At 43.5% G+C, this 15,340-nt stretch overlaps 3 non-coding genes and 1 pseudogene across 3 annotated transcripts; 1 reads left to right on the forward strand and 3 right to left on the reverse strand.

Annotated features, from left to right (window-relative positions):
* trnae-uuc (transfer RNA glutamic acid (anticodon UUC)) lies at window positions 1–72 on the reverse strand. Its single transcript has one exon. It is a non-coding gene; the product is annotated as a tRNA-Glu (tRNA).
* A 1,997-nt stretch (window positions 73–2,069) lies between these two features.
* trnav-aac (transfer RNA valine (anticodon AAC)) lies at window positions 2,070–2,142 on the reverse strand. The gene has a single exon. It is a non-coding gene; the product is annotated as a tRNA-Val (tRNA).
* Window positions 2,143–3,199: 1,057 nt separating this feature from the next.
* On the forward strand, window positions 3,200–3,273 carry trnat-ugu (transfer RNA threonine (anticodon UGU)). The gene has a single exon. It is a non-coding gene; the product is annotated as a tRNA-Thr (tRNA).
* Window positions 3,274–7,706: 4,433 nt separating this feature from the next.
* On the reverse strand, window positions 7,707–13,679 carry LOC145362455 (Ig heavy chain C region, membrane-bound form pseudogene; annotated as a pseudogene).
* Window positions 13,680–15,340: the final 1,661 nt, after the last annotated feature.

Below are 15,340 nucleotides of genomic sequence, written 5' to 3' on the forward strand. Positions count from 1 at the left end.
TTCCCTGACCGGGAATCGAACCCGGGCCGCGGCGGAGAAAGCGCCGAATCCTAACCACTAGACCACCAGGGAAGCTGACACAAGCTTGTAAAAAGATGAACTTACCAATGAACCGATTTCTATTTATTTTATTTCAGACTTTTAAATTCACCAAATACAAGTTTCTCCTTCACATTGCCATGTTTATATCTCACACAAGTGACTGTTTCAGCCAATGAAAGCAGTGATTCCTGTTAGCTGGAACAGGAAATGGACAGTGAGGTCAAATAGTCCCGCAAACTGCTCATGTGGCACTTTCAATTTCCAAATCCCACCAACCTCATCACTGTGGCTCCTGTGAAACTTGGAAGGTAACACACGGCAGGCTTTCATCACGCAGGGTAACGGGCACAAGTCATTTACCAAACTGGAAAGCAGGGAAAGCGAAGGGATGATACACGGCATTGAGAGGAGATGGAGTTTCCAGATGACAGTTCAAAGAAACACGGATATCTTATCTTCCTGATCCAGTTACTGATTACAGGAATGTACACAGTGAGAATTATCCACTGTCACACTCTCCTTCCAGCCTTGAGCTCGGAGTTAAGTTCTGAAGTGTTTGAAGTCTTGTTACAGTAATTCAGGGTTTTGTTGAGACCACATTTGGAACAGTGTGTGCTGTTTGGATCCCCGCGTTTCAGACAGAATAAAAGCAAAATCTGAGGATGCTGGAATCTGAATCAAAAACAGAAAATGCTGGAAAATCTCAACAGCTTTAATGAGAAACAATAGATAGCATTTAAAAAGTGAAACATTATTTCTCCTGATCCGGGAATCTGAAACACGGGGGCACAATCTCAAGATAAGGTGCTGATGATTTAGGACTGAGATGAGGAGAAATTGCTTCACTCAAAGGCTGGTGAATCTTGGGAATTCTCCACTCCAGAGGGTTCTGATGCTCCATCATTGAACACATTTCAGTTTGGGTTAGACAGATTTATGATCTATCCAGGAATGAATGGAAGCAGGAATATGGAATTGGAACAAATACTCAGCCACAAGTTCATGTTCCGACTGTATTTTTTAAAGTTTAGTGGTGTAATGGAACATATAATGTAATATGTGATGTGTTAGAAATCAATCGTCATTAAATAATGTTGGTAACACCAGATAACAGTACAGCCGGGAACAATTGACAGCTATTTTTTTATTGGCACCCACGGACCCTTTGCCAACAGGGAACTGTTTACCCGTGAATGCTGATCGTGAGGAAAATAGTAAAATCTCGTCCCTGGGTGGTCTCGAACCATCAACCTTTAACAGTTAGCACCCAAACGCGCTAACCAATTGCTCCACAGAGACTAAGCCAGTATGCATAACGTAAATTCTAAAGTAGTGTGTCAGTGACCACAATTCTATTTCTGAAAACCTATTCCAGAACTGCAGCATGACCGCACTGTTTACAATTCTATACAAGTCTCTTTAGTTCCGTTGATCCCGCAGCACTGCTGTAGTGTGTTGGTTCTTCCCTTTCTACTATGAACGGGTAAATCCACGTCTCTTACCACAGGGAGGAATTCAACGGGAGGCAAAGGAACTGACCACCATTTTTATTATGGGATTGAAACATTCAGGCACATAAATTCGGTCCGTTACAGGAAAGTCCAGTAGATCCGCACTGAATCTCGATTCCCTCATCTGTCTGGGTGGTTTTTCCTGTTTCTTAGTGATGAAAAACATTTCTGTGAAATGTGCGCCATTTCCCCTACTTCACTTACAATATCACTTGTATCTGTCTGTTTGAGCACACACGACTATCAGATATTTCAGACGGTGATTAACCATATTAGTCTGCACCTATAAACCCAATAAATTCTGTTGTAGACTGAACAAGATGTGGATAAATGCTCGGTGTCAAAATTGACTTCCCTGTCTTTTCGTCAAAATAACGTGTTTATAATTTCACAGAAAGTATTTGAGGGAGATATCAGATCAACGATAACGTGCTTAACATCGAAGTTCGGTTCATATTGAGCAACAAACTGAAATCAAACAATTTTCTCTTCCACCACAAGAGAAAGCTTAATAAATGTTTCTGCCCGGTTTCGAACCGGGGACCTTTCGCGTGTTAGGCGAGTGTGATAACCACTACACTACAGAAACAACTGGTTATTCACCCTAGCGAATCTGCCTATCTGCAATGTTCAACTGCGCTGTGTTGCTGCAGGTTCCGATGGTTAGACTGAGAGCCCATGTCACTGAATTCAGGAAGATAACCGTTACTTTCAATCTGATTGTACAACTTATCCCGAACACCAAAACTTAAAAGAGTTCATCTGGCAAATATCTAAGGGAGCAATGATTTCTGCCCATTCATTGATGCATCATTTTCAACTTTCTTCGAATAATCTCAATCAATTGTACTCAGTGATAAAAACAAATAACTGCGGATGGGAAAAGAGGAAATGTTCCAAAATCTCCCAATGTCTGACAGCACCTGTAAGGAGTGAAAAGGGCGGACGTTTCGAGTCCAGATGACACTTTATCAAACGGAGTTACTCCGATCGAGAAGACAGACAGGAACACAGGTTGAATGGCTGTTCGTCGGTGTAAGAGACAGAATTGCCAACATTGAGACTGCAATCCCTGCCCAGAGGATGGGTTGGAACTTTCTAACTGAGGTTCAAATCTTGTCATTTTCGCTTCCCGTCATTTCTCATCGTGACTTATTTTTGTTGAAAATTATTGGAAATAAAGCAATGGGCACAGAGATGGTCAATTCATTACAAATCTCTCACATCAGCATCACTGAAGGTCCAGTGATCAGGATCGGCGCCGTGACGCGGTTTCGATTCCCAGTCACGGAGTGAATCATTTTTTGGTCAATTCTTCATTTAATGAAAACACGCCTCACAGCGCCTGTGAAGGGAACAACATCTAAATCTTCCAGCTGGATGAACTGGCATCGGAGCTGGAGAAGTCAGAGATGTAACACTAACGATAAACTCTGAAGATTTTTACATGTCAGATACACAACATACATGTCAGATACACACACATCACACATGTCAAATCGTGTCACTTTCAAGTTGCGTCTTTTAACTTCCTGCTCTCCACCTCAGACATTTCCCCATTCATCAAAAATCCCCCACCACAAACCCCATCCTGCTCCTCAATCCACCGATAATACTACTCGTACCGGAAATAGTTAACAGCATTTGGCTCCATAGCTCAGTGGTTAGAGCACTGGTTCTTGTAAACCAGGGGTCGCGAGTTCAATTCTCACTGGAGCCTCCAGGTAAAGTTTAGCTAATCCAAGCTACAGGGAAAAGGCAGACGGAGTGTGAGACAAAACAGAGTGCTCGAATGAGTGGAGGGGCAGATCGGGTGCAATTTTGGAAAGCAAAAATATATTCTTCTTCGTGAAAAACATCGAAAGACCAGAACATATTTGACGATCTGAAAAATATAAATGTTGATATTAAGAATATATGAGATGCGTTTGTACAAGGAATGCTTAAAGTTAGCATGTAGGTGCAGCAGATAATTGGAAGGGAAATTACATTTTGGTCTTCTTTGCCGGCAGACTGGAGTTCAAGAATAATGAGGTGTCTGCAAATGATCACTCAAAGCATTTGACCTACTTGTTGTTGCTGCCACATTGAATGAAAAAAAATCACGTGCTTTTAGTGACCATTTGCATCTGGCGGTTCTCTGCCCGTTGAAGTGGTGGAGGCTACCTCACTAAATATATTTAAGTCACGGGTAAATAGGTTTTTCACAGACAAGGGAATTAAGGGTTATGGGGAGAAAGCGGGAAAGTGGAACTGATCCACTTCGGATCAGCCATGATCTTATTGAATGGCGGGGCAGGCTCGAAGGGCTAGATGGCCGACTCCTGCTCCTATTTCTTATGTTCTTATCTTATGGCAGGATGGTCAGTGAAGGTCTGAAGGGCCGAAGGCCATGCTCCTTTTCTTTGTTTTCTTTGTTCTTTGTACTGCCATTTTTCTTTACCCAAAACTGAGTTTCAGATACTGTAGCTCTGTATTTAACCACTCCACCTCTGACATCTTCTCCAGTCACACAATCCTGTGAGATGTCTGCACTGATCTTATTGTGGCATCATGAGCGTTCCACATACAACATGACTTGTATCTATAAATTCTCATCTTGAACATTTGAATTGAAATTTCAGGGCAAGCAAAGTTTTTTGAGCAGAATGGTCCAGATTCCCATCCCCTTCTGATGTGAACAAGTTGTTTCTAATTTCCCTACAGAGGTTGTCTATTAAACAATGACTGAACACAGGGGGTGAATGTGAGAAGCTGAAGTTTCCAGTTGAAGAGGTTCCCAGTGTCTCTGAGCAGCTGAACTGGGGAAGCCTTTGGGCAGAGACTGCGCTGCTGCTATTTCCCTTCCTGACCACCGGGAGTCGCTGTAACACGCCCGGGCGCTTCTCCGCCCAGTGTCACCTCTTCCCACGCCGGCCCGGCCGCTGCTCGTTGGCGGAACATCCGGGGCCTGTAGATAGGCGGGCCCAGCCGCCATATTTCGGTGACGTCACGGTCACCCCCACCCCCCCCCCCCCCCCCCCGGGAGGAAAAAGCGGCGGTTCAGAAATGTAGAAAGTGAGAGAAATTCCCACCCGGAAATCCCGCCCGGAGCGGAATTAAAATTAAATAAAATACATATTTTTATAAAGAGGCAGGTGGCGGAACCGCGCATGTGCTGTAGTATTTTCCCAGAGCGCACCGCGCGGGTGTGATTGAAAAACAGACTGAAGAAAAAACAGAAACGATTTTCCCGAATGGAGAAGGAACCGAAAGTCTGACGGGTGAGAATGTGAATAATAATCATCAAGATTCAAAATGTTAAAAGATTAAAATGTAACTGTCTGGGCGCATGTGCAGGAGGGGAATGCCCCCAGAGTGCAGAGCGCGGGACGCCGTCTCCCCTGGCAACGCAAGATGGCCGCCGGTCGTCTCCCCTGGCAACGTAAGATGGACGCCGCCGGCGTTGGGTGTGATTGTGGCGCAGGCGCAGTGAGGTCTGCCTGCAGCCCATTGTCCAGATTGCCCCCAGTGGATGTGGTGGGGATGGTGCAGCAGATGGAGCAACAATCCCAGTTTCAATGGGGGGAGAAAAGCTGCAATGCTGCTCCCTGTTGTTCACTCCTCTCCCCAGTCTCAGCATTGCAGAGTGTTTAAACAAGAGGGTGCAATGTCACAGCAGCAGGGTCTCCACGTCCTTCCGGTAGTAAGGTGACCAGAACTGGACGCAGTTCTCCAAATGCGGTCTAACCAACGTTCCGTACAACTGCAGCATTAGACGCCAGCTCTTATACTCTATACCCCTTCCTATAAAGGCTAGCATTCCGTAAGCTTTCTTTACAACCTTCTCCACCTGTGTTGCCACCTTCAGAGACTTGAGCACTTGCACCCCCGGGTCCCTCTGCATTTCTATACTCTGAATTGGTCCACCCTTTATCATGTAACTCCCATCTACATTATTCCTTCCAAAATGCATCACCTCACATTTATCAGGATCAATATCTATCTTGAGAAATTTGCCTACCTCGGAATTACTCTCGCAGAGATATTACCACGATGCCACTGTCACCCTTTCAACATTGATAGAGTACTTACAGCAGAGAAGAAGGCCGCTTTGAAGCGTCATGTATGCGTTGGCCCTCTAAAGGACCAGTTCATCCAATAACACTCTGTGCCCCACAGTCTAGCATTTTGTTCATTTTCAGACAATTATCCAATCCCATTTTGAACCCATTAATTGGCGCTGCCTGCACCACACTCTCAAACAGCACATTCCAGATCTGGATGACTCACTGTCTGAAAATGTTTTTTCGTGATGTCTCCACGTTTCCTTCACCAATTTCTTCAACCCGTGCCCTCTGTGTCAAAATCCTTCTGCCATTGAAAGTTTCTCTCTATCTACTCTGTCAAGACCACTCAGGATTTTGAATGCCTCATTAAAGTCACATCAGCAACTTTCTGTCAAGAAGATTATATGGGGTTTAATGAGATTGAGGGTTATAGATAGGTCTGTAGGTTGGTAGGTGTTGATGTGATCGGCGCAACTCGTGGGCCGAAGGGCCTGTTTGTGCTGTAGTGTTCTATGTTCTATGTTCTAAGATTAGTCCCAAACTCTCCAAAATATATTCGCCACTGAAGTTTCTGATCTCTGGAACTATTCTCGTGTTTTTCTCCTGCATCCAGTCCACTGATTTTACATTCTGCCTTACGTTCGGTCAGTTAGTGCCTGCTTGAACACATGAAACACAATCTTTCTTCATGCCCTGGAGTGAAGATTTGGAGCAAATTCATTTCTCACTTCTGGCGGACTAAGAGGAATCAGACAAGGTTAAGGGCAGTTTAAAAGCTGCTGGTCCTCCATAAGAACATAAGAAAGGAACATGAGAAATAGGAGCAGGAGTAGGCCATCTAGCCCTTCGAGCCTGCCCCGCCATTCAATAAGATCATGGCTGATCTGAAGTGGATCAGTTCCACTTTCCTGCTTTCTCCCCATAGCCCTTAATTCCCTTGTCTGTCAAAATCTACTCATGTCTTAAATATATTCAGCGAGGTAGCCTCCACCACTTCAATGGGCAGAGAATTCCAGAGATTCACCACCCCTTTGAGTGAAGAAGTTCCTCCTCAACTCTGATCTAAAGTGCACCTCTCCCCCCCTTATCTTGAGGCTGTGCTCTCTAGTCCTGCTATCCTTTCTAAGCGGGAAGAATCTCTCTCCCTCTACCCTATCCATCCCTTTCATTATCTTATACGTCTCTATAACATCCCCCCTCATCCTTCTAAACTCCATGACAGACCAGTTTATGAGTGAATTCACCGAGGTTCTCCTCATTCTTCTCTCATTCTGTCTCTGGATTTGATCAGAAAAAGGCAGAGATGAAGGTGTCTTTACACGGGTGGGTCACTGGGTGGCGCAGTGACTCTGTCTCTAAAGGGTCCTGATTTCAACCACATCCCACCCATGACTGGGGGGGAAATGCCTGTCTGGGAAAGTGGGGGGAAACCGTGTAATAGGGAAATGCAGCGGGGTTGATGGGTTTAGGAGAACGGAATTAAGCCAAGACAGGGATGGTTAAATTTTTATTCAAAATTTATTTAAAAATTCAGAGAATATTTTACAGCGAAATATTTTTTTTAAAGTTAGGAAAGTGAACATAGCGATCAAGGTTCACATTGAGAACAGGAGACATGTACAGAGAATCCATCAATATTTGTACATCTGTTACATACACCAGAAAGAGAATACAGATCCTTAATACAAAGAGGAATTAACAAACGTGAATAAGGAATGAGAAATTATTTATACATGAAATTTAAACTAGGGGGGAAACTATTAACCACAATAACATTACAACAAAAAAAACTCGTACTTTTCACACTGAAAACTGAAATAATGTCTAATGTTGCCTCAGTTAGAGATCCAGAATGATAAACTGAGAGAAATTTACTGATAGATTCACCGAGAGCAGATATTAGATTGGAGCCATACACAGATCTTTATAATCAGCTGAGGGAAATCTGCAGCGTCCAAAATTCAACCCATCATTTGATCTGTAAAATAAAGAGACAATATTGAAGCAGATGTTTCTGATGCGGGACATTAATGTTTTTAAATCAGTGAAACATTGAGAGATTTTTCAAATCCATTCTGCCAGTTTGAAATGTGAGTGAATTGAATCATCTCACCTTCATCAGAGTGACGGCAGTGCTGTAGAAAATGCTCAGGAAGAACAGGACGATGAATGTGGAAGCGGTTGTCCAGATGTTGCTGTTATCATCCTCACTGTCTTCAATCCAGATGCGGTCGGTGGGGTCTAGGGGACAGAGGCCAGGAAATGGAATTAGATTACTTTATTTATCCAGGGAATCTCATTGTTTTCTTTTCCCTGTTCTCCTTCATAAACTGTTCATTCATTCTCATCTCTAATTTTCAATGTATATCTCCTGTTAAATTCAGGACACTCAGTAACAGATCTCCATAACTATTTTCACACCTGATCCTTATTGGTATTCCTTGGAGAGTCCATGTCAGAAAGCACTGAAGGTGTTTTCTTGAGAATCAGTTCATTTTGAACTATTTGCCACTAACCCTTATTGAAGAATGTTCTGACTGATCTGGAGGAACATTCCCCTGTCAATGATTGTTTCCACAGATGGTGACTGATCTGTAAACTGTGAATGCTGCTGTTTAAGATCTGGGATGTAATTTCTAATCTTTGCTAATTTACAGTGGAAATGTTTAGTAAATCATGAGCTTAATTCAGTTTCTCAACGTGTTTGGCGGTGTTTTGAGAATTGGGATAGTTATCGGTGTGTATGTCCATTCAAGTTCACATTTAAATTTTACTTCCATCATTTACCTGCCGTTTGTAGTTAAGATTGTGTGTGTGTGTGTGTCTGTGTGTGTGTTTATGTGTGTGTGTCTGTGTGTGTGTGTCTGTGTGTGTGTCTGTGTGTATTTGTGTGTGTCTGTGTGTGTGTGTCTGTGTGTGTGTGTGTGTGTGAAAACTTCCTGAGGTGCATTAATCTTTGGTCCTGAGTTAATCTGTGTGTATGAGGGATAATGAACGTGTTCATTTGCCTGTGTTTGTTGATTTGTGTAGTTGTGTGTCTGTGTGTATAATTTATTCTTCAGACATTGTGGATATATGACTATTATTGTGTGAAGTCTATGTATATTTATTAATGCCACTCTTAACGTGTGCTCCTGTTTCTGCCTATTTCAATATGTTAATTTCTGTCAATCGAGTAATGTTCCCTTCCCTTTCTGTGTGTGTCTGTTCCTCCGTGTGTTTGTGTGCGTACCTGTTATCATGTTAGTAAATCCGTGTTGATAGTTATTTATACCAACGTGTCAGTGTATGGCTGTGTTTCCATGTGTAGTATTGTGTCCCATGGTGTTCTGTTCTGTATGAGCATGTGAATGTTTGCACCCACATGTTTGTGTGAAAATATTTTGCTCTCTGTTCCTCTATATGCAGTGTGTTAATATTGTTATATGTATTTCCCTGTATAAGTGATAATGTGTATAACATTGTGGGTCTCTATATCAGTATTCATTTCAGCGAGAACGTGTGAGAATATGCATTTCTTTGAGTGTGTGCATCTGTTTGTGTATGTTTTGGACCTGCATGCGTGTTATCTGTCCGTATTGTGCGTATGCATGTATGTGTTTGTGTTTGTGTCTGTGTACCTAGTCAGGTATGTTTTGTGTACTTGTGTGTTTGTAAGTTTTTCTGCGTGCGTTTGTACATATTTGATAATTTGTGTCCATGTTTTGTTTTGTGCCTTCTTGTATAAGTCCGTGCCTGTGTGTGCAGGTGTGGGTGTATGCCCTCTTGTGCATGCATCTGTGCGTGTATATGTGTGTGCGTGTGTGTGTGTGTGTGTGTGTGTGTGTGTGTGTGTGTGTGTGCATGGTGCGTGTGGGACAGAAAGAGAGCGAGAGAGAAAGAGAGAGAGGGTATTTGTGTATGCATGTATTTTTGTTATTATATGTGTGGTCCATTAGTGTATTCGTGGGAGCGTACTTGTTTGAGTTCGGATGTGCGTATATTGTGTGTACTTATGTTCCGTGAATGTGCATTTGTATTTAAGAATGTGTCTGTGTTTTTGTTGTGTATGTATTTGTGCGTATTGTGTATTTGTGGGATTCTGTGTCTGTATTTGAATGTGCCTGTCTATATTTCTGTGTGTGGGAGTATGTGTATGCGTTTGTGTGTGTATATTTACATTCTGTATTTGTGTGCATATGTATGAGTATGTGTATTTGTGCAATTGTGTCCATGTGTGTGTGTGTGAGTGTGTGTGTGTGTGTGTGTGAGTGTGTGTGTATGAGTGTGTGAGTGTGTGTGTGTGTGTGAGTGTGTGTGTATGTGTATGAGTGTGTGAGTGTGTATGTGTGTGTGTGTGAGTGTGTGTGTATGTGTATGAGTGTGTGAGTGTGTATGTGTGTGTGTGTGAGTGTGTGTGTATGTGTATGAGTGTGTGAGTGTGTATGTGTGTGTGTGAGTGTGTGTGAGTGTGTGTGTGTGTGTGTGTGTGTGTGTGTGTGTGTGTGTGTGTGAGTGCCTATGTATATATTTATAATTTTGTTAGTTTTGGGCAGTATTATCAGTGTGTGTATTGTTTTAACTGTTGTTACAAGATTCACCGACAATAGTGAAGTGAATATGATGCACACAACACGAATAATGGAACATATTTTCAATGTTTTGCTGTAGAAATGTATTTTATGTGAGGGGCACGGTGATATCAGGAGAGAGAATGAAATAATTCATTGATGTATCTCAGAGAGCTCAGGGACAGAACAGTTAAAACCCGGGGAGGAATCTATGACTTGTTTAAATTTGTATTCTGGGAAATCAATGCCAGCACATGGTTAACAGGAACAAGAGTGTTGAGACATTTTAAAATTATGTTGCATTAGTATATTTATATTTCAATGATTAAGATAATGATGCTTCAAAATCTGTAGCAAGTAAACCGGAAACTAATTTGTACTGTTGGCAACTGGGTCCTTATAGTAGAGAACTGTTCCCTTCCAAACACGGGAGAGGGAGGAGAGTGAGCTCAGAGTTTCCCTCTCTCTACCCGGTGATACAATGTCCCTGATGGTTCTAACCACTGAGGAGGTGGAGGTGCAGTGGATTCAATAATGACATTCCTCCTCTTTTCATTGAGGAAGTTTTGGGACATGGATTAGCTCCTGCTCCTCCCCTCTCTTTGCTGGGTTAGTGGGAATCCAGGATGTTAACAATTTCACTCTCCCTCAATCCGATGGGGGGAATATTTCTCCATGGTTTTTTGTGTGACCCTCACTTCAGTTCCCAGTGGGTGCGGTGCAGCAGCTTAAAGAGGAGGTCAATGAGAGAAGCAGGGACACAGAGATCTAAATGTTGTGTTTGTGTGTCAGACATGTTAAAAATGTGGGATTGTTTCCCCCTCAGCGGGAGAAAAGTCAGTGAAGATATTTTGCAGAATCCTGTAATGAATGTGCTCTATTCTATCCCTGACCCAGTGTCTATCTCCGCTGGGAGCACTGGGTCAACAATGTTGGGTCCGAGACATGAAAATATCTGACTCAAATCAAAGATATGGAAGTAAAACTGAAAAACAACCAATTAAACAATTGGGTATTTCATTGATCGTCAGAGGAAAATGTTTTTATTCTTTTTATTGTAGTTCTTAATGGAAGTGAGTGACTCTCATTGACATGAATTAACCGTGTCCATCAGTGCAAGGGAAATGTTCACAAAACTGGGTTTACCGCTGGATTTGTCAACTGTTCTGTTGATGATCTTCAAGGGGATGGCTTCATGTCCCACCACACAGGAGTAAGAAGCGCCGCTGGACCATTCCTCTGCTGCAATGGATAACAGGCTGTACATGAAGAAGGAGCTATCGCCGTTCTCCGCCACCACCTCGGTGTTCCTGTAGTTGCCGGGATTCACCGGCTTGTCGTTGATGGTCCACTTGACGAAGATCTCTCGGGGGGAGAAACCTCTCACTAAGCAGCTGAGGGAGACGAAACTCTGAGCGGAGACGTCTTCTGCCGAGGGCAGGAGGACAGAGACGACCGGTTCCCGCGGATTTGGATCTGCAGAAAATGTACAATAAATGTCAATAAACATAAGAACATAAGAACATAAGAAATAGGAGCAGGAGTAGGCCATCTAGCCCTTCGAGCCTGCCCCGCCATTCAATAAGATCATGGCTGATCTGTCGTGGCTCAGTTCCACTTTCCCGCTTTCTCCCCATAACCCTTAATCCCCTCTCTTATCAAGAACCCATCAACCCGCTTCTTAAAAATATTTAGCGAGGCAGCCTCCACCACTTCAACGGGCAGAGAATTCCAGAGATTCACCACCCTTTGAGTGAACTGGAGAATTCTGGAGACAATGAAGCCACTGGTTAGATATCAGGAAAATGCGCTTCGCTTCTGATTTTAACTGTTCCCATTTTTGATTTGCAGCTTGGAGGAGAGGCGAACACAATTGTTTTCTCAAATAACTCAGGAGAGGTGGAGTGGAAAGATTCAGAAAGTTTACAGCACAGAATCAGGCCATTCGGCCCAACTGATCTACTTTTTCTTTTTGGTTTTCTGGTTTTTATGCTCCACATCAGGCTCCTCCCTTCTTCTTCGATCTAAACCCAATAACATCGCCTTCAGTTCACTTTTCACTCATTAACACATCAAACTCCCCATAAACATATCAATCGGCCCAGAGTCGTTTAGTTCAGGGGAGAACATTAATGCACTGAATACTAAATATTGACGAGTACACTTTCACTGGAGATAGACACAGTGATGCATTTACATAGAAACATAGAACAGTACAGCACAGTACAGGCCCTTCGGCCCTCAATGTTGTGCCGAGCTATGTCCGAACCCAAGATCAAGCTATCCCACTCCCTATCATTCTGGTGTGCTCCATGTGCCTATCCAATAACCGCTTGAAAGTTCCTAAAGTGTCCGACTATCACAGCAGGCAGTGTATTCCACACCCCAACCACTCTCTGAGTGAAGAATCTACCTCGGACATCCCTCCTATATCTCCCACCATGAACCTTATAGTAATGCCCCCCTAGTAACAGCTACATCCACACGAGGAAATAGTCTCTGCACATCCACTCTATCAATTCCCCCTCATCATCTTATAAAACTCTATTTAGTCGTCTCTCATCCTCCTCTGCTCTAAAGAGAAAAGCCCCAGCTCCGTCAACCTTTCCTCATAAGACCTACCCTCCAAACCAGGCAGCATCCTGGTAAATCTCCTCTGCACTCCACTATCACAGCAGGCAGTGTGTCACTCTCTCCAATGCTTCCACATCCTTCTTAGAGTGAGGTGACCAGAACTGAACACAATATTCCAAATGTGGTCTCACCAAGGCCCTGTATAGTTGCAGCATAACCCCACGGCTCTTAAACTCAAACCCCCTGTTAATAAACACTAACACACTTTAAGCCTTCTTCACGGTTCTATCCACTTGAGTGGCAACCTTCAGAGATCTGTGGATATGAACCCTAAGATCTCCCTGTTCCTCCACATTGCTCAGAACCCTGTCGTTGACCCTACATTTATTGTTTCAATCTCTCAGCTCACCTGTTTCCTTGTGGACAGATGTTCTTAGAGGAGTCGGCAGATCCTGATGGCTCACCACGCACTCAAACACAGCCGCACTCAGCCAGGCTTGTGTGGAGATGCTTAATTTGCTGATCACGCTGTCACGATCCGCTCCGGGCTTTTTGGCAATCTCTGATTTCAAATACTTCCTGTCTCGGATCCAAGACACGTTAACGCCATCAGGAGGATTAGAAATGATGCAGGTTAAGGTCGCAGTCGCCTCCAGTAAGACCTGTTCTATTGGTGGTGGCTGTATCTTCACTGTGGTATCAAGGCACTGGGGAGGATCTGTGAATGAGAAATGGAAATGAACCCTAGTTCCCCTTCAGAAGCAGGACAGCAGTCTTCAGCCTGAAGGAGACAAAGTGGCCTTCAATATATCAATCTCTAACTATCGCCTTTCACCTTCCATGGCGAATGGGAAACCAGCTTGCTCTATGGAATTATTCCCTGTATTAAATATTGGAGCAGCGGTAACATTTCCATGAATCAGGATTGGAGAATTCCCAAACAAACACACCATCCTGAACTCAGGGAAAAAGTACTGACCGTTGGTTTATAAATAGGGTGGATGCACTTTCTAATATTTTACCCCTGTGCTGTGACCTGTGAAACAGTCTCACACCTACTGTCTCTCCAAATTTTACCAGCTGTCTCAGGAACAAGCTGACATCAAGGCCACCTCACTCACTATATTGCTTCAAACCGAAAGGGGGCACTCTTTTAAGGGGAGGCAGTGGCATATGGTGTTGTCAATGAGCTTATAACCTCGGGCTAAGACTCTGGGGACACAGATTCGAATCCCATCATTGCAAATATGAAATTTGAATTTTGTAAAAATCTACAATTAAAAGTTGAAATGGTTCTCATGAAGCTATTGCTGTAAAACCCCTCCTCGTTCACAAATGCTCCTTAGCAAAATCAACCTGCTGCCTTTATCTGGCCTGGCATGCATGTGACTCCAGATTCACAGCAACGTGAGTGACACTTCAGTGCCCTCAGGTTTGGGAAATAAATGCACATCTCAGGAAGGGAAAACAAAAAATTGTTTTTCTGATGAAATTCTGAATGAGATATTGTCCTAATGCAGCAAACTACAGGACAATAACTTACAAGTTGTTCTATGCTTTGTACCAACTTTAATAGATCCCTAATTCTGATTAACATCAGAATGATATACGTTGTCCTCTGTTTGAGTCTCTTACCCTGAGATGCGCTGATGTCCAGACGCTGAGTGTGCCCTTGATGAGTGACCTGGCAGGTATAGACCGCTTTGCTGAACCATTCCCCAGCGGAGACTGTCAGCCGACTGCTGGCCGAGAAGTTCCCGTTCACTTCACAGGGGGTAGAGGTGACAATTCCTGAATGCGTGGGTTCCCCATTCTTCAGCCACTCCACTTCCATTGACCCTGGCTGGAAATCGATGATTAAACAGACGATGATTGCGAATTTCCTGTTTGAGATTTCTTCACTGGAACTCACGGTGATGATAACAGTTGGATGGATCACAAGCAGAGGGCCTTCAGAATAAAAAAACAGATCAGTCATTTCCTGCAGAAGATGTGGATCAATTAAACTTTTGTCAACAGAGGGTAGTAAGGGCGTGGAATGCCCTGCCTGCAGCAGTTGTGGACTCGCCAATTTTAAATGGTCAGTGGATAGGCATATGGATAACATTGGAATAGTTTAGGTTAGAGGGTCATTAGATTGGTTCCACTTGACGGCGCAACATCGAGGGCCGAAGGGCCTGTACTGCGCTGGAATGTTCTATGTTCTATGTTCTAACTCATTTGCAGTCAATAGACACTAACTGGACCAATCCAGAGGGCAGCATTATGCACATCTATTTAAATGAGTTATAACCAAGGCCCTACATGTTAATCACAGTGTTTCTGTTTTACACAAACTCCACAACACTTACATGGCATTTCAACACTCTTGACTGTGTTGATGTGTCGAACCTCACAGTCAATTGTGGGGCATTCTCCCGCTGAGTCGCTGATGGTTAACTGGCTGCTCATGGTGTAGGTTCCATCCGTATTTCTCACTGACGGGAACGTCTTAGACCCACTGGTAAACGGCTGCCCTTTTCTCTTCCAGGTTAGTTTGGCAACATCTGGAGAGTAATTCATCGCCAAACATCCGAAGGTGATGGAGCCGTCGGAGTTCTGTTGCTGACAGGAG

This window comes from Carcharhinus amblyrhynchos, unplaced genomic scaffold, assembly GCF_965287045.1.
Source record: "Carcharhinus amblyrhynchos unplaced genomic scaffold, sCarAmb.v2.hapA scaffold_38, whole genome shotgun sequence".
Taxonomy (NCBI): domain Eukaryota; kingdom Metazoa; phylum Chordata; class Chondrichthyes; order Carcharhiniformes; family Carcharhinidae; genus Carcharhinus; species Carcharhinus amblyrhynchos.